General features: G+C 39.4%; 1 protein-coding gene and 1 long non-coding RNA gene across 3 annotated transcripts in view; one reads left to right on the forward strand and one right to left on the reverse strand.

The window, feature by feature from the left end:
• The window catches only part of exd (PBX homeobox extradenticle), a 216,829-nt gene that overhangs the window by 45,862 nt on the left and 145,493 nt on the right, over positions 1 to 25,474 (reverse strand). The gene's annotated exons all lie outside the window — the stretch shown is intronic.
• The window catches only part of LOC149690622 (uncharacterized), a 72,003-nt gene that overhangs the window by 44,092 nt on the left and 2,437 nt on the right, over positions 1 to 25,474 (forward strand). Inside the window, exon 3 of the long non-coding RNA XR_016383774.1 lies at positions 5,928 to 6,027. This is a non-coding gene — a long non-coding RNA (uncharacterized LOC149690622). The remainder of the gene's footprint in view (positions 1 to 5,927; positions 6,028 to 25,474) is intronic.

The raw sequence follows: 25,474 nt of genomic DNA on the forward strand, positions 1-25,474 counted from the left end.
TCCTAGCTGGTACCAGATAAATTCGCCTGACCCCACCAAAGTTTTGCTAAGAATGGCCGCGAGGTCTACCACCGCCACCCTTCAGTTGTGAATCGATAGAATTCCAGGACCCCAAAAAATTTTAGGCTATTTTTTTATATATATATTTTTTCTTCCATTCTCTATTTTCTGTAGGATGGCGTAAACCCCTAAGAGATAGGATAGGCTACTTGTTGTGCGTAACGCGTACTTTTGCCTTGAACATTGTTTCACCAAGTTTCTTCGAACCGGCAAGAAATACTCTATATATATTTTTTTCTATCTCAAATATCTCCAGGGGAGGGGTAGAATTTTTTTATCCGGTGGCACGAAGCTAATATTAAAACCCTTAAATCGATTACTGGTGACTTTATTCTTCGTCGTCTTGCAATCTTAGAATGGGTACGGACGTTACCAACGTATGGCAATTTTATACTTTACAAATTCCACAAAAATACATTACGTCTTGTTTATTTAAAATTTAAAAAAAATATATTTAAATTTTAATTCTACGGTCCATTGAACATCAATTTACGAAACCCAACCTTAATCCCACGTATACGTAGTTAAAAACTTAGATAAGACAGAATATTCGTGTTGAAATTTAAATTTTTATAAAATACAAAAATTTACGATGCCCTTACCTCCCTATCCCTCCTAAAGAAAATTCGAGAAACTATGAAAAAAGTTTTTGGAAATTAAATTAAACGCAATATTAAAAACTAGATGCACCGGAAAAAAAACGCTGCGGAGATGGAAAAATGTTCTGTGTGTAGGGAAAATGAATTTTTTTCATCTGCTCTTTTTTTTTTTCTTTCTTTCTTCGTAAGCCTAAAGCTAGCTATCCAGAAGGGAAGTTTTTCCGCTGTTCAGTGTGATGTAAAGCGGCGGTGCTAAGCTGTAAGGTAGAACGCGGTCAAATGAAATTTCCATCTGTATGAAGTTTAAGATGAAGGAGAGGAAGGAGGGGAGTGGGAGAGAGAGGAACTTTCTTATCTCGAGGCGCGCGAGGAGAGAAAAAATTTGCATATCTGTCAATGAAGAATATATGAGGCAGAAATTGAACCCGCGGGGGTTTTGAGCCGATTTCTTTAGCCCGTTTTTTAACAAACCACTCTCAAACTTCTGGATGGAACCAATACCGTGCGCGTCTTTCCACGCCGTTTTAAATCATACCCATCGCTCGGTAGGGTGCGTGCGATGGACTCGACCGACCGTGGATATTTATATCTCAGTTGAAGTTTATTCCAAGGTTTAAAGTTAAATATGATGGAATTTAAGTAACGCGTATGCCTTCCTTCTTAAGCCTAATCTTGTATTTGTAAACATAGACAGACCAATTTGACTTATTTATTGAAAATAGTACGACACCAAATTTTTTAAGTCTGAAAACTTGTATTTTATTTAACTCTGACTTGAATATGCCACTTGAAGATGGATTAATTTCTCTCGCTACCTTTAAATTCAATGTCAACCGAGCCCGGTATTAAATATATCTTCCCCCCTCCCCCCATTCCATCCATCCCACGGCCCGGCATTCTTGTACACCTGTACATTTTGATTAATCACTCATGGCTCTCAGTCCGTTTAACCAGACCATGGCAGCACCGCGTCGTCATGAAATGGCACTTATCCATAATATCTTACATTACCCAATACGTTTTACTGCCATTACCCTATATATATATATATCTACAGAATTCCTCTCTTTAAAGCGACAGGTAATTATAACATTGAAAGTCAACGAACTGGACCTAAAAACTTAAAGTCAGTCCTCTTGAGAACGTTTAAGAACTCGAGTATTTAGTTAACTTTATAAGGATCAAATACACGAGTTTTCTGATTCTTTTTATAAGTAATTATCTAAACAGTTCGGGTGTGTATTTGAGGAAACGCCTTGAAGCTGATGGTGGTGTGATGTCTTTAATTCGGAAATTTTGGAAATCACGCAAGAGTGAGAGAACTGTCTTCAATCTTCATGTACAGGTGAAAAGTTCATTTTGATAGCTACATCCCCTTCCGCCTGGATGTTATTATTAAACACCTTGGGAAAAGGCCATCTTAATTTTATACAAGTTATCGATAAGGGGAGGTGTTACAAGCCGATTATCGCCTCTACTTTTTTCAGGTGTCAAGTTATTGATAGTATAATAAGAAATTGCCTAAAGTATCGGATGTAATGTTTCAATTTTAATTTTATATTTGAGCCTGCGTTGCCTGCTTTTTTTCCGGGTCAAAAATCGTCTTAATTGACTTGATATTATTAAATCGATGGGAAATAATCCGTGCAGCTTTGAGATGTTAATCAATCAGTTTTTAAAACGCCTGGGAGAAATTATTTCCCAATACACAACAAGGTTAAATTGTAAATTGATTTACCATCACCTCATAAGAGTCAATAATTTTTTTTTTTTACTAATTACTGAATTTCTCTGTCAATTATAAACCTCAGGGCTGGAAGCTAGTGAGTGTTGAGAGAGAACCGTTATTTTATCCTTAGAAAATACTTCCGGGGAACTAGAACTTTGTGTAAAATGTATTCCCCCCCCCCCCAAATAATAAAAGAAAAGAAATAAGTGAAATAGAGAAGAAAAAATATTTGAAAGTAAAAGGACTATAATACAAAAGAAATCTAGAAGTATCGCGCCGCGTGGCCCTCTTCATTTTAATAGCGCTTTTATTCTCTCCACTCTTTGGCCAAATGTGAATGAAAGAAGAAGTCCTAGAAAAACTCGGAAGAACATTTATTTCTCATTAAAGCTCATTTCGATCCCTCTTTTTTCTCTCTCTCTCTCTCTCTCTCTCTCTCTCTCTCTCTCTCTCTCTCCATCTCTTTCTCTCTTCATCTCTGCACTCTCTCTCTCCTGGCGTACTTGAAAAACCATCCCGCTCCATCCCTATAAGCAGCGTCAAAAGCTAGCTATTCTCCTATTCATATCCCTTCTCAGCCTCTCGCAGTCCCGCCACCGTTTTTCTCTCATTGTTAAAAAGAGGATGGAGAGCGGAGAGAGCTTTCTCTCTTTCTTTTTTTTTTTAGTATCATCACGGGCATTTATTGGCTGCGGGTAGTAGTAGTAGTATCTAGAAGCTGCATGAAGAGATGGTAGTTAGGGGTCGTCGGCAATATGGAGTTTTAACGCTCCTGAAATGAATTTTCAGCTAGGCTATGCTCGTTTAGATTTTTTTTATTTTCTTCTTAGGGTTTTTACAATCCTTTCCCCCCTCTAGTCTCCGAGAGATGGAATCACTTTTTTTCTTCACTGAGTTTAATATACCTACTGTTAACTTAAAATTTATTTTATTATTCAAAGGGATTTTTTTGGAACTAAGTTATTGTTTGTTTAATTTATTCAATTTTGTTTTCTCAGCTCACTTTCCAAAATTGATGAAGTGAAGCCTACCTACAGGCTGAAAACTTCCCATGTATTTCCTACGGCCCCTGTAAATTGTTAACCCGCAATGCACGAATGCATACGTATAAGCTACCTTACAGGCGATATATATTTAAAAATATTTTTGGTTTTTTATTTATTTATTATAAATATAAACTAAGGTAAAGATTTATAATTTATTCCAATAACTACAGAAATTCTCACTAGAATTTGATAACCATTTATACCACAAATCCTAAAATACACGATAAAGAATGTTTATTTACACTCAATATTATAATAACCAAATTGGGGTTCAAGTTTGACGCATTCAATCTTTGTACTATACACAGTCACAAACCGCGAGCAATGCTGGTAATATTCCTTTTCCAGAATCTTCCCCTTATATTATAAGTTCAACTTCTAACGCTCGCAATATCATATTCCTGACCATATCTCTAAACTATGCCAAGTTTTCTATAAACCGCTAAAAATAAATAAAAAAAAATATTGTGGAATCTTAGGAGGAAGTATTGCTTCCCCGCATTGCATAACCCCGAGCTCCGGGTTCGAGGGGGGGGCAAGAGGGAGCGTGCAGAACTTACATATGAATTCTTATAAAGGCGTTTAGAGCCCTGGGAAAAGTATAGCATTGTGGAATGCAAAGATTCCGACCGGGTCTGGAACGCGCTAGGGATGTGTAGTCTTTTGTCCACTTTTATAAATTGAATAGAAGGTACGCTATATTGCCTGCCAGGTTATCAACCAATTCCCCGGGTTTGTTTTAATTCGTCTTAACAAGGTGGACGGGGCAGAGTTTAGGCTAGGGAAAAGTCAGAGACATCTATGCCGCAATGTTATTGCGAAGGGACGGGAAGACAACGCCAGTTCATCTCAGTCTTAATATTCAATAAGCTATACCCTTCCGTCTTAATATTAATTTAATATCAAAGATGTTTCGTAAGGTGTTGTATTCTTAGATTGGTATAAGATCTCGTCTATACCCAATTCGAATTTTCCCGCTTCTTGTAAGGGAGTGGGGGATATAACAGTAAAGTCACTATGGCAAGGCTTAGTATGGCTAGCTAGCTCCTTATTGGACAGTTTCGCCATTGTGAGCGTACCAACAGAGGCATTTAATTAACGGAGGAAATAGACCCCCCTCTTCACCTCTACTATCAAAGATCCGCTCGCTTAACAAGCTGTCTGGAACTTTGTGAAGCTCATTTTGTACAAGGATAAAGTCTATTTCAATAACGGTTGTAGTTTTATATTACTTCAACTATATTTACTTTTGAATGCACCGATAAAGATTATTTTTCATCATCTATAAGTACCCGTAATCTTGTAATAAAACCAGGGCCCATTTTTTTTAATAAAAAATCGAATAAGTTAATAGTTATTCAAGAAGGGCCACTTTTATTATATTTTTTTAGGTTCAGCCCTCTAGTTATTATCTAGTATTAGCTGTTGGCTTTTTTTCCCTCTCTCTCTCTTTCTAAACCTTTTCTTAATATTATCGTATAGAAATAACCTAACCTTTAGGGGTCAAAGGTTTTTATCGGGGAAACCCGGTCCGCTATAGAAATCTAATAGCTCTAGGGAGTAAGAGAAAAAATTCTTGGTCGAAGCGCTCAGGAATGAAAATGATTGAATCGCGTGACTAAAATTCATTTTCTGACTCAAAATACAGCCCTTCTTTTTTTTTTCTTCTAAGCTCCGAGCTTGAAGACTAGAGCCTTGCCCCGCTGCTCTTAGAGTAGGACTATAGCATTCAAATCAAAGTTTGTTAAACAAGGTTAAATATGGCTTTTAGACGACCTAATCGTGTTGGATGTTAATACTCCAAATGGAAATATGTCTTGACACGAAATGAATGAAATAGTGGCCCGGGAGACAATGGAAATTGTCCTCCCAAAGGGGCCTTCCTGGGATATTAAGATTTTTTTTGGGAATATTATATCGTATATTTATTTCAATATGGTATATAATAATTATTATAACTTTCCATGAACAAACTGGACTCAAAAATTAAAATTTCTAGTTATTCTGTCGTTTGAAATATATTTTTATACTGTTGTTTTGGTTTTGAGTTCAATTTGTTGTAATAGATGGCGCTACTTAACGAGAAATATCGGGTCAGGGGTTAACTAAACGTCGCCTGCCGGCTGCCGCCCGCCTAGTTTTGCATTTTGTTTATAATTTGGAAGATGCTCGGTTATAATTAGGTTTTTAAATGCTTAATTGGCAACATTTTCGCGATGATAACGGTGAAATTATATTGAAAAATCGTGTCTAATACTCCATTGCGGGTAATTTTAAAGTTTTCGCGTCAAAATCGGCTATATATTTGATAAAATATAAAAAATTAAATTGGGTAAGAACTAAGCTATACTTGGAAATGTTCATAGCCAAGGCTTAAGTTTTCAAGTTTATTTTTGCGAGTTACATTAGTCTCATTTTGAGTTTTGAATGATAATAACGTTATATTTAACTGATTTAAATGCTAACTAATGTTTAATTTATTCATTTTAACAGATATTAATGGAATCAGGGCACGTTTTACGTCGAAACTCCGGAAAAATTGAAAGCTTGGATTTAAATGGGCCTCATTGACAATTATCATCCTTAAATAATAGTGAGTGCTAAATTTTTTTTATTAACCCTCGGTTATGTCAATGGTTGGGACCGAAATTTGCGCGAATTTGAATACACTACTACCAAGAACTGACCTTTTGGGCTTTAACCCTGTACTTAAAACGTAAGATGCCACACCACAGTTAAGGGAAAGACGATAGGAAAAACTGGCGATGGAGGGGAGGGGGGGGGGCTTAAGTCCGAAGCAACATTTCTATTGGATAAGAGAAAAGTGAGCTAAAGAAGATTCAAGCAGCCAGCTGTTGTCCTAAATAATAAAAGAAGAGTAGCTAGGGGCTGATAATTCCGGGGCTCTAGCCCTAGATTTAATTGATGAGAAAGAAGGTGGACTCTTTCCCCAAAACCATTCCCCTTTAACATCCCCTCACGCGAAATATTCCATTGCTGTTTCTTTTTCGGCGGAATTTCTTATTAGGTTTTCGCCCTTTCGTCCATTAGCTGGCTCCCACTGAAGGCTCAGGCCATCTCTAGCCATAGCCCCCAGTCGGATTAGTCCTCTTTTCCATCGCCTCCTACAAGACTATCCTACTTTTCTTTTATCCTACAGGATAGTGGTAGCAAAGGGTATAATCATGAATTGATATCGTTATCCCACGTATAACTCCAAATAGACAGTGATCCTTATTCTTTATTTACTTCCCTACAAATTTGCGATTTCTCCTATAGCACTGTAAAGGGTTTTTTCTTACCATGTCCTCCGTTGAGGACCACAAAGTAATTGTCTTAACAATCCTTCATAACTTACGTTTTATTTATATATATTCTTGGGTGAATTTATTTTACTCTGTATGGTATAAAGTCCCCTCTGGCCTTTATAGGACTTAATACTAACACAGACTTACCCATCCCCGATTACTTCACTGCTGGCTTGGATATAAAGGTTTTACAGGGAAGGCTTGGCTAGCCCGGGATCCCTAAGAAATTACCTGGCCTTGTATATATATACGTAAATGTTTTTCTTCTTCTTCTTCTTCTTTGATGTTTGAATGCCCCGCCACTTTTATAGCAACTAGCTTTGCTCATCAAGCTTATAGATCTAGTGCCCATGGTTTGACCCCTAAGTAGATATCCTCTTTATAGAGTCTTTTAGAGACTGCCGCGTATGTCTGCGAGACTGTATCATGGTGAAATTGCAACTGAAACTGAACTGAACAGATATAATCCTTAAATTTATGTACGTAATATTGCGTCAAACCAAACCAACTTGGTTTGCTAAAAATCTCAACGGAACCCGAAGCAATTTTTAAAAATTAACTTTGAAAGGGATGTTATAATTATTAGTAAAACTTTTGATGGTGTTTTTTTTTCTACAATCCCAATATCCTGTTAAGGACCCTGCTGTAATTATCTTCCATACCATAGAGAGATATGAATGGTTAACAAAAGGGGATGGCGGAGGGTAGAGCAGACCTAGCTGTTGTTTAACCAGGATGTAAATAAAGCAACCACCTACAACCCCATGAAAGAAACTCGGCAAAATCCGGGATGGCCATGCGGGGGAGATGGGTGATGGCATCTAATTAGCTAATTGATTTCCGGAAGAACTATCTCTTTTTCCGACGTATAAGCAAGCAAACCCCCTTGGGATCCCCCCCTTGACGTTGGACTGGAGAAATGAGGGAATGCGCTTCTAAAATAGAAACCAGTAATAGGGTTAGACTAGTCACTGGAGGAATGCAATGTAGCGAAATATTTTTCCAAGTGGCTACGGGGGCGGCCAAAGCGACCACCGGGCGTTCAATGATGCGAATCCGGATTGATATAGATAGCGAAAAGTTTTCTGGCGAATCCGAAAAATTGTCTCGATCCGATTGGATGAGTAATGTATCATAGAACGAGCGGAACTATTTGGCCCCTTTCTTTATCCCGTGCACCATCCTGGTGCGGCGTACTCTAGGGCAGTTTTGGGGGCTATACAGTGGTGGCCTGCACACGTATACCCGCGGGCGCCCTCGACGGATTTTGGTCGAGTTTCCAGCGTTTGGAACCGTTCCGGGCTTGACAAAGGTGTCGGATATTTGTCGAGAAACCTCTGATCTATCGGAATATACACCCGGTAAATTGTATCAATGTCCTATCTCTCGTTGCGGGTACAGCCGAATTTGGAAAAGGATGGTAGCCAATAGTGCTTGGAGCGGCCTCAAATGACACCCACGGGGAAACGACGGTTTCCACCACCATATCCCTCCATCCAACCCCAACCCCCCTTCCGCCATCGAACCCTAGGCCTTACTTTCGAGTCTCCGAAAAAGAGGACTTTTCCAAATGGTAAATGGACGTCACTGGAGTCTTCCTGGGTCACTAGCAGCACTAGCTAGCCTCTGGTTTCGTCCGTGGTTCCCCTAGCTAGCCAGCCACCTTCCTTCCTAAGGGCTAAAGCAAAGTTCTTCCGTACTATTTTCTATTTCTACCACTACTACTACTACTACTACACCACTAAGGGGTATCAATCCTCCATGGAATAAAATGATGAGGATGCTACGAGGCTCTCTCCAGCCTCTCCCCTTCCTACCTATACCCACTAGCTCGTTCCCGAACAGCCAAGTGCGTAAGAGAACGACACGACCTTACCCCTTAGGCTATAGCGGTTCCGAAAGGACCAGGGACTTTGATGGAAAAAGTTTGGCTAACCTTTTCCCTGACCACACCCCATGGCGTAGTGGTGGTGATGGTGGGAAGAGGTGGAAAGCTAGGGTTTTGGCAAATTCCTAGTTCTCATTCTTTCGTAGATGGGGTAAATACCTTAATGGAATTAACACGGAACAACCTTTCTCCTATCTGACTTTAGTCTTCATTAGGACCTCCGCATCTCTCTCCCTCTATTATTTATCTACGAAAATGTTTTGGTTATTATGTTTATTATTATGAGTTGGGTTTTAAAACAACGGTTCCGTAAACTAAATCACCCGAACTAAACTTTTTAGCTTTTAAAACAACATTACTTGTTCAGTTCACCTGAGAAGGTAAAGACGGGATAGCGTCCTTTCAATAAGATACTAAAAAAAAAATCCGGATTTTCTGACTCATTGACGCCTAGTTCTCGCTTGAACCTAAAACTTAAAAAAAAATCCTCGCTAGGAACTCAATCACCCGAACCAGAATGACCCAACTTTTAGCTTTTAAAATAACTCCACTATTTTTTTTTTCACCTATGCTAAGCCTTGGCTAGAACTAAAGAACCCAAGAACTATCTTAGGCACACGCAACTTATGCCATCCCCAAATTTTCTCCTCTATTTTTTTTTCTTATCTTAAATTCTTGGGTGGAAAATTTTCTTTTCTTTTTTTTTCTACTCCCATCCCTCTCCCGCATCCCAAAGGACTCTCAGAGGCTGAGGAGTCTATAGTGGGTAGCTCGTATACATGCCAACAGCGCGACTCCATAAAAATGTTTTTTCTTCTTCTTTTTCTTCTTGAGCTAGATCTTACCCAAGAATCCAATCCTTCCGTTTGGAATTTTAGCTTCAATTTTTTTTTGGTACATCGCGGAATATTTAGAAGGGTATTGTTTTCCATCATGCCAGTATATAGTTTCATACTCATAATTACAATGAAGTTAGCTAGTGTTAGATATTCCTTTTTTCCCTAGCGTGAGAAATACTCGCGTCAATTTTTAACTGAACCGAACGGAACTAATTTAGAATGTACACACACTTCTACATGTACCTGACGGATATGAACCCTTTTCCCACCCCCTTCTTCCCATTTAATAAATATTAATGGGCACTCGTACTACATCTAGTATAGGTTCCAGGGCAAGGTTTTTGTATGAGCAGGAAAACCCTGAACTCTCTCTCCACATATCCCCTTTTCTACTCCTCCTAAAAATAAACATTGGGAAAAGAGACCAAGGAACGAATGAACGTTGAGAGAACGGACGGGGAAAAGTGTAATATCCAAAATCCGGGGGCTAATATCAGTCGAGGCTATTTACACAGGAACCAGCTAGCTCCGAGGATGGGATGGTGGATAAGGAAGCTTCTATTTCTCCATCGCTTGTTCTCCTATTTCCTCTCTCTCTCGCTCTCTATCCCTTTTCCCTTTTAATCTGGAGTGCAGCAGATGCCTATTCGTAAATAATAGGTCTTCCTCTGCTTAAACAATATCCTTTCTACGTTAGAGATGTTAAGGACTGAAGTTATAATTATAAATACTTGTAAATTGTAAAATTAATTTGGAAAATTTTAAGGTTTATTAATTTGGTATTTAACCTAATATTCTTGGGCGAAATATATCTTAAGTTTGAAAAGAATATCTATTGCAGATTAGCACAATTAAACTTATATTGATCAGGAAACGTAAACTGAATCCACGCTGTGTTGCATTCTTAGATTGGCATAAACCATCCATAGGTCTTACTTACTAAGTTCTATGTTCCTATCCCTTTTTGGGCAACAACTACTTGTACTCGTACAAAACTGCGACTCCCTACTATCATCTCTATACACTCACTGCCTGTAGTATCCTAGTAAATGTCTAACCGGAAGTTAAAGAGATGGTGGGTGGGGGGGATAGCGTTGCCGTTACGCGGATGTGACACAGTTAACCGGAAGAAGCGAATGTGTGTACTTCCGGAAGGTCCAAAACCTCGATGCCTTATATAAGAACCCCCTATAGAGAGTATAGACCAGCATCGAATAACCCCAAAGGAAAGGGGAAAAAAGGAGAGACATCATTCTACTAGCTTTGCCATCTGTATCATTCGTCCATCGTATATCTTATGTCCATTCGTCTGTCCAAGATTATTATGTTTCCGTTATAGTTTTCTTAGTACTTTTGTTACTCTAGTTCTGTTTAGGTTAAGTTAAACAAACCGACTAACATTTTCTCTACATTCAAAAATAATTAAAACACCAGGCTGTGAATTGGGAAAAAGGGGTTTGTCCTTGGACCAATCTTAAAAAGTTGGTCCCAACTATGGGAGGCTAAAGTTTCATTTCCTATCCATACATAAGGGAACCCTTGAGCCTTAGGCTACTTGCTAAGTCAAAAAACCTTGGGAAAAAACTAGATTTACAACACGCTGGTAGGGGTTTTCTGCTGCTTGGTTGTTTTTTTTTCCTTCTTCTGAGACTGTATAAAAGGCAAACGGACAGGCAAACGGACGGTCAACCCGTCCCCAAATAAAAATAAATGTAAAAATCTAGTTGAAGGTCGCGAAACAATTGTACCGTATTTTATACTGCCCGAATAATCTCAATAGGATCAAAGGAAGTTAGCCTTGGGAGTTTATATATCGAAAATATTATGCAATGCAATGGAAAAGTAACGTTTTTTCATCATATATATATATAGCATCCTATCTTTCAATGTAAGCGAGTGATTTATGAGATTATTTTGTTACAAGGACACTTTGTGGACTTCACAGGACAAGCCCCTTTCCACCCCCTACACAAATGATGATCCCGTACTGACAGGTTTATTTCATCATATAATTCAAACTAATTATTAATAGCCCCACTTAAAGACTAAATTGTTAAGCCTAATAAAGAAGTTTAACCTTAAAAATACTTACAGTATTTTAGTATTAGCTGTAGATTTTAGTAAAGATGGTAGAATAGTCTCTAGAAGTCTGGATCTATTGGGTTTTTTACTCTCTGATCCTTTTTCTAAAGGATGAGGAGAAAAGAGAAACACGAAGCTCTCGCGCTTCTTCTTCGCGCCTTTTTTTATTTAGGAAAACCTTTTGGAAAAAGTGTCTAAGCGTGTGCTGGCTTTATAATGTTGCTTTGCAGCTAGATTTTCCCGCCTTTATTTTTTTTTACTGATGCACGGTTAAGGGTAAGGAGGGATTGAGGGTGAGCTAATGGCCAAACGATGTCTTTCAAAACATTTAACACGACCAGATGGAAGCGCTCCATTACCATGGAAAGGAACGAAAAAAAAAAAACCGCCCAAAAACCAACGCGACTCCTACTAAAGTTCTATATACCTAAGCCTTGGTCTTACTAACATTACTAACAACCTTGAAAAGCGTTGAATTTTCATTCGAATTACAGTGGGAAATACGCCCTTTCTTAGAATGTATTTTCAGATAGGACAAATATATTTTTTTGCCAGGAGTGATACTCTTCCCAAGTGAGGATGGATACTGTGGGTTTTTAATGTCTTAGTTGCTTTGCTTAGATTTGCGCCTCAACCTCCCCTAGCTAAAGCAACCCATCCGGGGGGGGGGGTGTTAATGAGCTATTTTTGGTTAATTAAATTATTTTCTCGCCGTGAGTAAGTTCATTTCCACAGACGGACGGTTTCTCGGATTAACTGAAATGTGTCCTTGAAGTGCTTAGCTAACAAATGAATAAATCACAGAGAAGAGTCACGTGTCCGTTTGTTTTTTTTTTTTTTAACAAATGGCATAAAAATGTAATAAAATGCAATATTTATTTTTGGCGAGAATTGAAAATTCAGATTAGTATATGGTATATGTAGCAATTTGTACGAAATTATTTTAACATAGTCAAGTTTGAGAAGAGAAGATGTTATGTTAGGTACTTCTCTGTTGTCCTGAAAGGTATAGGAGCATTTGAATGTAGGTGATTCTTTAAAATCAATAGCGCGAGGAAAACTACAGGCTGGTAGTTGTCTCGTAGGGGCTTTCCATACCAGTCAAGTGGCGTCGTTCTTAATGGTAAAAGGGGTTGGTTGGGAAAGAGTAAGCGGCTGTGAGATTCTAACCTCTTGGACGCCTGGCTGATTTTATATCCCGAGCAATAAGAGACGATTACCAAAGAGAGCCGCGTCGTGTTCTAGGTACTAACTTCTCCTACCGGGCACCCCTTTGGTATTAAGCCTCCTTTATTATAGTACTAGTGGTCGTTGTCCCTGAATAGACTCTATAAACGACGCGTTTCGTTTCGTGTTAGCGGCTATAAGCGGCTTAGTACCGCTTAGAAGCGCTCTCGCCTCTCTCTCTCACTCTCCTATCTCGCACGATTCTTCTATCTTTATCTCACTTCTATTTTAAATGATATCGCTTTAAATAATAGATTCAAAGGAAACAGTATAGAGACGCTATTTCCGCTTGCTTCCTGCCTTTATTTAATTATTAGTTCTAATTCAGTAAAGTTATTTATTAATTTTAAAAATAAAATTATATTTTTGATGATGCCCCTGCACGTTTGTTTTGCTTCAAAACTTACACCGGTGTACTGCGTGGTAAACATTTCTACAGGGGCCGTACGAAATACATGGGTGTGTTTCAGCCTGATAGTTGGCTTTCCCCTAAAACACCTCCAATTTGAAATATACATATTATATTAAAATTGAGCCTAAAGTAAAAATAGATCTATGTTTTTAGTCCAGCAAAATATATTCTTTTCAAGCATAAAAAAATTTAAATTTAAAAAATAGAAAAAAAAACGATAAGCGAAAAATTGCGAATCCGAACGGACTCTTATCTCTGGTAGACATGGCGGCCCGTAGTGGGTGGAGAAAATTTTTTGAGTTTGGCGCGCGATGCAACTAAGGAAGAGGAAAAAAAAGTTAAGGAAAAGGAGAGAGTGGTGGTGATGGTGGAAAAGAAAAAGAGGCGGGAATGGTTTCAACCGATCAATAATTCCCTCATCTTCCCTCGCGCTTTTTTTCCTTTAGGCCAGACAACCACGCGCGCTTTGGGTATGTATGGTAGCACGCGTTCGAGCGCGGGTGTTTATTCGAAACTAGCTGGAAGATGACGATTTTGGGTGGCAAAGCGGACTTTAAACGGCCTTTCGATTGTAGCCCTCTCCCTCTACATCCTCCTCCTATCCCCCTTTCTCTCGAGATCGAGACGAAAAAAAAAAGGCGGGAAAATGGGAAAAAGCTTATCAGCAGCGCCGCCGTCCGCTAGAGAACGCTAAGACCTAGCGGCGGCCGGGGAAAGTCCTCAAATGTAGAAATGATGAGCCACCTGCTCTATACCGAGGGAACAAAACCCCCGCAAAAACTTATAACGGGTTTTTGGCGGGAAAAAAGGGGGGGATGGGAAGTACAGTTTAAATGGGAGAAAAGGATGCCGGAGGAGAGAGTACAGGAAGTGTGCCAATGGCAATTGGAAGCTCTTTTAAAAGTGTAAAAAAGCAATATAGAGGAAAAGAAAGGAAAATGGTCTCTGTGTGTGTGTGCGTAGCTGGGACTTACTAGCTAGGAAGGAAAAAAGGAAATAAACTCTTTTTCGACGAATATATTACCGCGGGAAATTTTTTTCCTTTCCTTTCCTTATAGGAATGGGTTAACAAATATACCACACATTTTTATAAAAAAAAATCGCTAAGGAATTTATTTTTACGTAAGGGGCCATTCATAAAATCTTAATGTTATATATTTTAAATAATAATTAATTTGCGTGGCCAATTTTGACCTAATTTTAAAGGAAAAGTAATCCCAATATAAAATGAATCTTTTCTCCCTTCTAAACGCTCTCCTAGCTTCCCCCACCCCGCTTCTTAGTCTATATAAGGAACCGCTGTTTAATAAGAAAGCATGATGTTGAAATATGCCTCGCAGCCAAAAGAACCACCACTACCACTATCGCGTCACCTCTTCCAACCACCACCCATCAGAAGGAAGAAGGAAGAAAAAAAAGGCGCGAAAAATTCTCTTAACGCAAGAAATGCCGCGCCTAAACCTAAAGTTCTTAGGAAAACTTATAAGAAAAAGCAGATTAAGTCTAAGGAAGAATGGGGGAGAGGAAGGGATGGGATGGATGGAAAACAGGAAACTCGGCGACGACGGATGTGTTTTAATTACCGAGCTAGAGAGAGAAGGAGAAGATAGCGAGCGGCTAAGTTTTTGTTTGTAGGGAACCCATGGCTGGTGGTATAAGATGTCTTGGTCTCTGGATCGCCACCAGCTTAGCCTTTTTTGATTTATGACGAAGTTGCCGGAGCTACTTTACTTTCCGCGTGCGCTTATACAGATATCTCACTCCATCCTCGTCCCTCCTCGCTCTTGCGCTTCTTTTACTTCTCTCTCTCTCTTTCTCTTTTTATCCTCATCTTTCGTCATTTTATCTTGAAACTACGTCCGAAGGTTCAAATCGCGTTTGAATCAACTTAAGCTTAGTCTAAAGTTAACTTGGCCCACGTGATTCAAGTCTTCCTAAGCCTTTGCCCTGTTCTTTTCAACGCGCGGCGCTCACAACAAACTTTATCCATCGTCAAGTTATCCAGATACAGCGTTTGAAGCTGGTAAAATCAATTTTGGGTCCTACCGCTTTTTTTTCTTTTGTTTGGGTTTGCTTAGTTCCAAGTTAAGTTGGTTGTTCACCCCTATCCCCATCCCAACCTCCAGACCAACTGATTCAGATTTGCACGGTTTGCAGCGCCTCTACCGACAGTTTCTCCTCCTATAGTTTTAGTGTAAACGTTGACTGTTTGCACGGATGGTATGTAAACTTTAGGGGGAGGTCCCCAATTTCGCGACCAAGCGTGGCCCCTGAATGATAGCGAGGATTGTGTTGTCCACCAGAAATTCACTATCTAGTATTTAATGATTTGGATGTACTAAAGAAATAGGCGCGGATAAAGTAATTTTTGGTTCAAAACTTCATTCAATATTACGTTAAATTATCAATTTTATTTTTAAAAATAATTTCAGACCCTTAGAAAAAAAAATAAACGTTAGTAACGCAAGGTCTAATACACGATAGTGTCTATCTGTAGCAAATAAACCCGGGCTATTTGTAAAGGGGCTTTAAAAAGGGCTTCGAACGAAGAATTCCGAAATCTTTCCGACGCGTCGATCGGCACGTTTTAGCTAGCTTCCTCCTCCTCTCTTCTCCAGCCTCTCTCTCTTTTCAAATAGATGCTCTAGAATCGAGAGAGAGAGAGAGTCTGCGTTGTAAAAAAATGGAATAAAGTCTATATCTATCCCCGTAGGCTAGCGATATAACGTAATGCTTTTCCTATATAAGTTATCCGTGTACGGAGAGTGCTAGAAAATTCTCACTTCGCACGTTCGACTCTTGAAAATGTGGTAACGACCCGAGCGAGAATCAAGCCGCTTACAACGTGCTCCTATCAAAAGGTGTGTGTGTGTGTGTCTGAGCGTTTGGATACCTTTATTCCAGTGACATTCGTAGTTTGCTTAGATGAAAAGCTTAACTTAATGCGTTTCTAACTTTGTAAATTTTGTCAAAAGCGCATAATTTGAAGTATAATATTATTTTCATTTAGTATTATTTTTTCAACAGTGGAATATCGTTCTAAATTTTACGAGACCTCTAATTATTGTCCTCTTACATGTGAATTAGTAAAATTCTGCTTGTTAATATTCGCAAAAGCTTTTGTTTAAAAGATAAAACACGACATTGTACTTTAAATTATTGCCTTCTACAATTTAGTTTAATTTTTTAACAAGAAACTCTGCGTGACTCTCGCTTTGGACTTTTTCGATCGAATTCTCGCGCTACGAGTTACCCCCCTTTACTTAAGTATAAAATAATCGAGACACTGAAAGGCTTACGAAGGTCTAACTCGATACTTCACTATGTATTTCACTAAAACACCCGATTTGGAAATCCCACCTTTCATCTTTAGGTATAACAGTCCGCGCTTCACTCACTCTCTAGACGATCTTTTCTAAAAAACATCACCACCCGAGAGCTCTTTAATCGTGATTTTTCCAAAAACCCGGGTTGTTGCTCAAAACATTTTCTAGCTATCCCTAGTGGCCCCTGAAGGGTTTTCTTCGCCGCAAAATCTCTTATAGAACCTTGGAGAACCCGAGGCGAGAGAACCGACCGTTTTGGTTTCGCGATTCTGAACCAAAAAAATACTAAGAAAGAGAGGGGGGGCTTAATGGTTGGCTTTAACCGAAATACTTACCCAATATATAAAGAAAATACTCGATACTCCAGTAGGGGAGAGGGAGAGAGGAAGGGAAGGGATTGTAAGAGGCTGGGATGAAGGAGGCGCAAGAGCGATATATGATGGAGAAGAAAATAACGCCCCGAAATTGTTATTGCGGGACAGGGAATTTTTGCGGTGCGTGATTTCTAAACCGAATCAAAGTTAAATTGAAAGGAAAGAAACGATCCGAAAGGCGCTTTTAGGCCTAGGTGATGCGGAAGAGGCTGTGAGGAGAGGAGAGGATGGCTTTTATTTTTGCCCAGGTAAACGCCGGATAAAGTTTATCCATGGACCTTTTCTGATGAGGGATAATTTTAATTTTCTGCAGTAGTTTTGGAGGTGCTGTGCATGGTCTATTGATTGGAAAAATGTTCAATTTCCTTTCAACGCCCCATATCTCGCTATTCTGACTTTATTTCGGTATATAAGCCCGGGGTCAAAGGGAAAGTATTTTTTGTATAAAAAGACCTAAACTCGTATATTATATTATATATATAAATATATAGATCGCTTATAGCTGGAGGCCGTGGTGGCGACCAAAAATCTAATAAGTTAGGTTTGCGATATAATAAAGCTTTTCTAATAGTCCGGGAACGGTGGGTTTGGGGCACGATTCCTCCACTGTTTATCCAGCGCGGGGCCTGAGAGGCTTAACGGGAATGGAGCGAGATGTAAACAAGGTAGGGGCCGGAACGCCGCGGGGGATGGACCACCGCCCTCGCTCGTACCCCCACATACACACACACAACGCCAAAGTTAGCAGTCGACCGGCGAAAAGGTATTAATACAGCTGTTGGCGCGAGCCAGCCCAAAGCCCCGCACGTGCCCCGGAATAAAAAGACGCTGCTGAGACGTGGCACCCCATCAAACGCTATTCCGCGCCCGGAATTTTGATCACTAACACCACCATCCCCCGCCATCCTTCTCCCAGAGAACCTATCTTCTCGAGAAACTGCAATATATATTGTCTATTATCCATCCCTTTGACTAACTCCTTTCGCAGGTATACTGAAATATGATCTCATTGTCTGTCTGACCGGCAACTACAGTATCTATATTTTTTAATACACCGTTTCCTCTTTAATAATAAAGGCTGACTAATCGGTAGAATGTCGGAAATAAATAATAATAATAATATCATTTCTTGATAAATTGATAATTTTTATAATTGCCCCTTTATGCCATCTTTCCGAGCGAACACCGGCAACTCTAGTATCTATATTTAACTCTTCTTTTTTAATAGACCGTTTCTTCTTTAATAATAAAGGCTGACTAATCGGTAGAATATCGGAAATAAATAATAACAATATCATTTCTTGACAAATAGATAATTTTTATAGTTGCCCCTTTATGCCATCTTTCCTAGGGAACACCCGTGCATTGCGAGTTAAATATTTCTAACGGGGACTTGATTAAAATTTGGAATTAATTAATATAAGGAAAATTTAATTTAAGTATCTCCCTTTATCTTTTAAAATAAAGATGGCGTTAGAGTTCCCACTCTCTTAGTAAAACAATACACAACCTGATATCAGGACAACGCGACTACTCGTTTATTCGATATTCTCTCCAGTTTTGACCTAGCCAGGATAGTTTTTGGGGGGCTAGAGCTTGGCTCCGTGGATTATGGACGATGGTGGAAGTTCTTGCCAACCTTATATACCCTTTTTTCCCTACACACACGCACACGGGACGGAGCGTATTTCTTTTTCTTTCATCTTTTCTCGCTTCATCCATTGGTGCATCCCTTCTCCCTCCCTCCATCCTCCGCTAGCTTTTTCTTGGTCTCTCGTATCTGTATTTATCTTCTCCTCTACTCAGTTATGCGGCTTGTGTCTGGCGCATTAGGAGAAATTGGTTTAGCTGGAGTCAGTGCGCCAGGAAAAAGGGCCCCGCGGTGTGTGTGTCTGTAAGCGCGCCAAAAATAAAAAAAAAGAAACCCCAAAAACCTATAAGGGAAGCTCAAGAGAAGGATGAGAAGAAAAAAAATGCTATATAGATGGAAGAGATACGGAGAGGCAAGCTGACGGTAATCCTCTCAGCAAATCCAGAAGTCATATATAGAGGAGGGTTAGCTATGCTGCGAACCAACCGCACGACGCCAGGTTCAAATACATTTCTCTACACGATCCTGCCTTGGATAGTATTAATACTCTCTCTCTTTTATAAGTTTTCCTTAGTTGAATACATTTTTGGAGTTCAAAATTATTTTACAATTGGCAAATATCGAAACACTATAACTCTGAAGGACCATTCAGACTAGCTGAATTTAAAATGACCAGTACAGCTAAGAGAACGCCAAGAATCGTCATTGGTCACTCGATCATGAGTCAGTAAGGCGTGATTGAGTAAGCTATGGCTAAAGAAAAGGGGGCAAACGAAGTGGTGCCATCTCGACACTACCCGACGAAATTGAAAATTCTCTAAATCAACACACGAATCAATCTTTTACGTAGTCGTTGACACGTGGTCTAATTAAGCGAACCTCGCGAGTTCACCAATGTGAACGTACGGTTCTAGTCCTTAGTCTGAATGGTCCTTGACTCGAATTGAAAAAAATTTTAAAAAGGCACCTCTACTCAATTAAAATGCGGTAAATCACCACCACCAAATTTTATTTTGCTACCCCTTTAAATGGCTGTCATCGAAGGTCAAACCTCCAAAACCTTCCCCCTTTCCTGATCTCTTACTCTCTAAAAGTTCAACCTTCATTCAAGGCGAAAGGCAAAGAGGTGGAGGGGGAGAAGAGGAGAGGGGATGTTCGGAGGCTGACAAATGCGTACTCCCTGAGAGCGCGAGCTCTCTCTCTGTAAGAGACAGATTAATGGAGGACCCCCTTTTACAAGTCGTTCGAGTGATAAATCAACTTTAATAATAACACTTATAGAACGTAGCAGCGTACCTAGCGGGAGCAGCGGCGGTGGCGGCTTTTTATCGCCTATTAATTTTAGGAACATTACATTACAAGTGGGATAGAGAGAGAGAGCGACGTTTTACCTCTTAAAAAGGTCCGTCCGTGTTACCTGTATCCCTCTCAATAATTTTTACAGGTAGCTCTTTAAAAACGTTTAAAAGAAGAACCTCCTTTTCTTTTTTTATTATTATTTTATTCAAAGGTGGTTAATTTTTTTACGCTTAAATTTTTTTTTTGACCGGTCGTAAAATATAGGTTTTTAAAATTTTTACGACATCAATTTTAGGATCGGCCCGTTTTTCTTTCTTTTTTTTTATTATTATTCGAAAGTTATGGAAAGAAAGAATTTTTATGGAATTTTAAACTGCCCTCTACGCGGCGTTTGAATTACTTCACTCTTAATATTGAAACATATCCATGGTATACTTAGTTTATATCATCCTTTGCTGAATGATATAGAACTGAGGACGCTACGAGTGAGAACGGTTGGTGTATATATGCGTAAAGTGGTAAACCATCAAACCCAAGATGACAATAAATGCTAGTACGGTTGGTTCTGCGCGAGGGGAACAACGTGGATGTTGTTGTCTGGAATACTTAAGAACCGAACCGTAAAACCCGCAAAACCACGCGCTCTCTCGCTGGCGATCCCATACCCGGAAACACTAGAAACTAGAATGCACTGGGGCACTCTTAGAGGAGAGAGCGGTAACTACTACCTACACACACACACACACCTATAAGCTTAATGCGAATAGAAAACGATGCGGTGTAGAGTCAGTTCAGTGCCAGTGTAGATGGGTAGGGGAGAGGTTTGACTTTACCGTTTTACGATTTGATGCTTGGTACGCTATAAAATGACAATATTGCCGCGAAATAGCGGGTACTTTCGAGCGCCTTTCTCACTTGTTAGTGAACCATTTGTAAGCGCGCACCGACGCCATTAAGACATTGCTAATGATAATTGTTCGAGGGCCCCGACACTTTTACCTCTCGCCTTTGTGTAACATCATTCGGAACTGCAACCTTTTCCCCCGTTTACCAGTTATATTTCTACTCTTTATTGTTTTGGAAAATTGTTACGTTGCGAATATTTCTGTAATTGTAATACGTGTTTTATGTATAACTGTTGTGGTCGCCCTGTGTGGTATGGTGTTAAAGCACCAATCCTAAGCTCCCTTCATTTTCCGGCCAAAGCTAATACGTTTCTAATTGGGAGTTAATTTAGAAACAACTTGTAATAGTCTAGCTTGTGACGAAAAGCTGCGTTCAAGAGGTGGGGGGAAAACCATCTCCAGCCCCGGGACATGGATGGGTGTTTAGTTGTGAGGAAAATGTCCCTGCCATTATATCGTAACTGTCAAAAAGCCCGTATTTATTTATTTTGATTTCAAATTCAAAACAAGTATGCTCATTCTATTCCATTCACGGAAACGGTATTGTCTGCTGAACGTTAGTACTTCAAAAAATCCATCTCAAACCTTATATTATTAAGTTGGTTAGTTGCGTACTGCAATTTCTTTTCAATTACAAAATATTACGTTCCTTAAAATTGTTTCGATCCAGCAGCGTTCGAAAAACTGTTAAAATTAACCTTTCTAAGGTTACTTGATAGATCATTAGATTCGATTGAAGATATTATAATTAACAATATGATATAATCATACGAGAGAAACGAAAAGACCTGGTAACGAGGTTAAGTCCAGTTCTTTCGAGTTGCTTTATTTACGCGCTGAAATGGAATATTTACTCTCTGTTCATTTGTATTATTATATTTTGCTTTCATCTTGCGAAAATTCCGAATTTTAGAGCATTCTCCCCGCGCGTTTTCGAGCCAGGCGAACTAGTTCTAGAGCAGCTTGGAGCTGCTGGTGAATTAAGCTTGTTTTACATTTCTAATGATACGTATAATGATCGTGCTAAATTGCTCTCAACCGCCGAGCAGCGTACCGTCCTCGTACTTGTATACCAACCAAAGCAGCCCAACTCTCTAACTCTCTCTCGCTCTTTAGTTGAATTCTCCGCCATGTATAGTCTAGTTCTCTCTTTCAACACAGCGCGATTCTCATTTGCTTTAGTCTTTTGAGTATAAAGTTGGAAATAGAATTAAAAGGGAGTCTGGATTTGTGTGTGTTAAACACGGACTCTAATGTTGTTAAGTTAGCGCCTTTCCTGAATCCTTATACGTTACCAGCTTTCCTCTGTCTATATAGCTTTTGTTTTGCGTTGAAAATTTTACAAAATGGAATGGAATGGAGAGGAGATTTCTACAATACACGATGGGTTTAGAGAAGAAAAGATAGAGACTTTAAAAGCGTTTAAAACCAGTTTGCTTAATTATTACAGGATTGGGGTTGGGGTTTAGGGGGATGTTTTGACTTGAATTGACCTCTAAGTGGGTTTATATTATTATATAAAGGGGGGTATAAATTTGTGGGGTATAACGAAACCAATGAATGGATGTCTTCGCTATAGGACACACAATTATCGTTAAAGGTTTTGTTGTGTTTTAACAATTTAGTCCCTCGATTTGTCAAATCACGTATAATGCGCGATTTTCTAGGGTTTTGGGATGCGTCTTTTCGTAATTGGAGTGTATATAGTTTAGCATTGTTTGGGCATACACTGTGGGGAGTCTAAAGATTGATATTGGAAGGCGTTTAACAAGTACTTAGATTCATTGGATGAATATAATTGAACGTTCGGTAAAGACAACCCGAAATTTAATTGGTAATACTCAAGAGAAAATCGCGAATTGATTAAATATTTGGCGTCATTTTGCTGAGCGTTTGGAAAACAAACTACAAATTCCGAGTAACTTAGCAATGATGCTTTGTTCTCATTTATAATAATACTTGGGATTAAGTTATTTAGAAACGTTTCTTGGGACTGTCTCCGATAATAGAAAGATCAGTGGATCAATTAGGTTGCTACACCTTTAGTAAGCAGACACAGTAGGTGTGAATGAGAATATAAAGAAGAGTAGACGACATAAAAAGGCGTCTTGGCGAGCGAGCGAGGGCTCGATTGAATGAATAGAGTGAGTGAGGAACTGCATGGCGCTGTTAGTAGTGAGTAAATATGGTTGGAACGCGCGAGCGAGACTAAAAGATGATAGGCGCGTGATGATGGATGAAGGCGTACTGGAGATCTCATCCATTTCGAAATAAGCCGTTGAGGTCACGGACTACACTACTATATATATGTCGCTCTCCTTTTGTCGCCTAGACTGACGCGGGACAGGACCGGGAGGGTCAGGAGTCACGCGCCTTTTGATACACTTCCTAAACATACCCCAACCCCACCCTACCCTATCCCGCCCTACAAGCAACCACCTCCAGGACGCAATTTTTTAGGGGAACCCCTTGAAACATTTCATCAATGTCTCAACCCCCACGATAGTCTCATCTCTCAAATCGAATACTCGTCAAGCGGCCGTGTAATGAGTCGGACAGGGTCACGTGTACGGGTCATTATTAAAATGGATTGAGTGTCAGACCAAAAAAAAAGCTGTGGGTTTTTTTAAATTTTGATACTTGTTTAGTTGAATTTTGGACATCGGAAGTCATTCTTCATAATTATATCAATGTATACTTTGTCCTTCCAAACGCTATCATTTACAATATAATTGATTTTCTTTGACACCACCTAGTCCTCTCTACTTCATTCACTTTGATTATGAATGGAGCATCATTTGTCCAATTACTACAAAAATACAAATTTTTAGTGAAATTTCCATAAGGGAATAAAAAATATATGAATTTACAGAGTAAAACTTGTATTTTTCCCAGCACGCACGGAATTTGATCAACTCATGCTAGCATCTTTTTATTTTAAAACAATTTCAATTCTCTCTTTCATGGAAACGTACTTGAAAAACCTTTCCTGACGCTGTTCCACTTTTTCCTCGAATCTAACCTTACTTTAAACCTATAATAGTCAGCACGGGTTCGTTCGACTACTCGCGCGTTTGAATTTATTCACGTTTCCTGGAGATGTGTAGAATGGGGAGGCCCGGGTTATTATGCAAAATAGGCATGGAAAAAGAAGAAAAAAAGGGAGCCAAACTTTTACTTCTTCTTGTAGACGCTAGGGGTTATTGAGAATAAGTAATCGACAAGGGTTTCTTTCGCCCCAAACCAACCTAGAACTGAAAAGATAGTAGTAGTAGTTCTAGGGGGCACCCTATCCTATAGGAGGAACAGTAGATAAAAAAAAACTAAAACTACTACCGACTATATAAGGAAAAAACTAAAGGAGAATTTCTATAGCTCCCCTCTACACCAGCTAGGACTTGGCTGGGTACTATATATATGTACATAGGAGGATTCTGTATGCGGGGACCCAAAGTTTTGTAATGTATTCATGGCAGTGCTTTCTCCCTAAGAAGTTAAAGGGAAAAGAAGGATTGAAAAAATCCTCAAGAACTGAATATATTTTGGATGTACAGAGTATTTTAAATAGAACAGGGGGTTCTCTCGCTCTCTCTCTCTTCTGTATGCCTTTTTTTCTTTCTTTTTGGTTAGGAACGGTTTTCTTTTTTTATATTCGAAGCCAAGGCCCTGGTTAGGCCTAAAGTAAAGGTTCCCCCTTTTTTGCGTAGAAAGCTCTATCTAGTCTCTGGATTCTTAAGAGAAAGTATAGAAAGAAAAAGAAGGAAGCTTCGAATAAATATTTATCGGGAGGGATATAAGGAATAAATAAGTCTAGGTCTTGAGAATACCACGCGCTACTTATACGTCTCTGATAATACGTAAAGTACAGAGTCTTTGAATAAAGTTGCCACCCCGCTTCCTCCCTGGCCCTTGAAGTTCCAAGGACCTACGTACACAAGACCTTTCTTAGAAAACTAACCCAAAGACAGCAGCAAACCATAGTGGTATTGGGTTTTTATTCCGAATTTGACCGTATTTTTGAATTAATCAGCCCTCATGGGAGAAGTCCCATAATACTTATTATACTAAATATTATCTAAACTTAATACAAGAGCAAGCAATGAAGCAACACCACCCATCCCCTTTTTCCAGAACATATAACGATTCATTTTAGCATCTATTATCACTATATAAAAGAACAATTTGTAACTTGTCCGGGTATGGATAATCTAACCCCAAAATCATCACGTCCTTCAAAAATGACATCATTGAGACGTTGGTGACATCACTAATATTTCATCGTCTGATAGACAGCCCTCTGAAAACCCTTTAAAGAAGAAAAAAAGAAAACCGCTCTCTACCAGACTACCATCTCCTTACCACGTGTTATTCAAAAAAGATTGAAGAGATCTCGCGCGCGCTGCTCTCTCTCTCTCTCTCTCTCTCTCTCTCTCTCTCTCTCTCTCTCTCTCTCTCTCTCTCTCTCTCTCTCTCTTTCTCTCTCTCTCTCTCTCTCTTTCTCTCTCTCTCTCTCTCTCTCTCTCTTTCTCTCTCTCTCTCTCTCTCTCTCTCTCTCTCTCTGAAAGAGGCGGGAAAAGGGAAAAATCTGTAAGGAGATTTCGCGCGGCTGTTTAGCGCGTGACATCGATCGTTCCCTTCTGCCATCAGTTCGGAGACACTGGTCCATTTCTCTCCGTGCCTATAGGTCTTTTCTTTTCTTTACTTTCATACTTTGTCAGTTCGCCGCTTGGGGGCATCTTCTTATTCCATTTTCCAAATTTTCACTCTCTACTATATGGATACGTTCCCA

The sequence above is a fragment of the Phalangium opilio genome, unplaced genomic scaffold (genome assembly GCF_054372755.1).
Source record: "Phalangium opilio isolate 3A_F unplaced genomic scaffold, DU_Popi_V2 ptg000031l_1, whole genome shotgun sequence".
In the NCBI taxonomy this organism is placed as follows: domain Eukaryota; kingdom Metazoa; phylum Arthropoda; class Arachnida; order Opiliones; family Phalangiidae; genus Phalangium; species Phalangium opilio.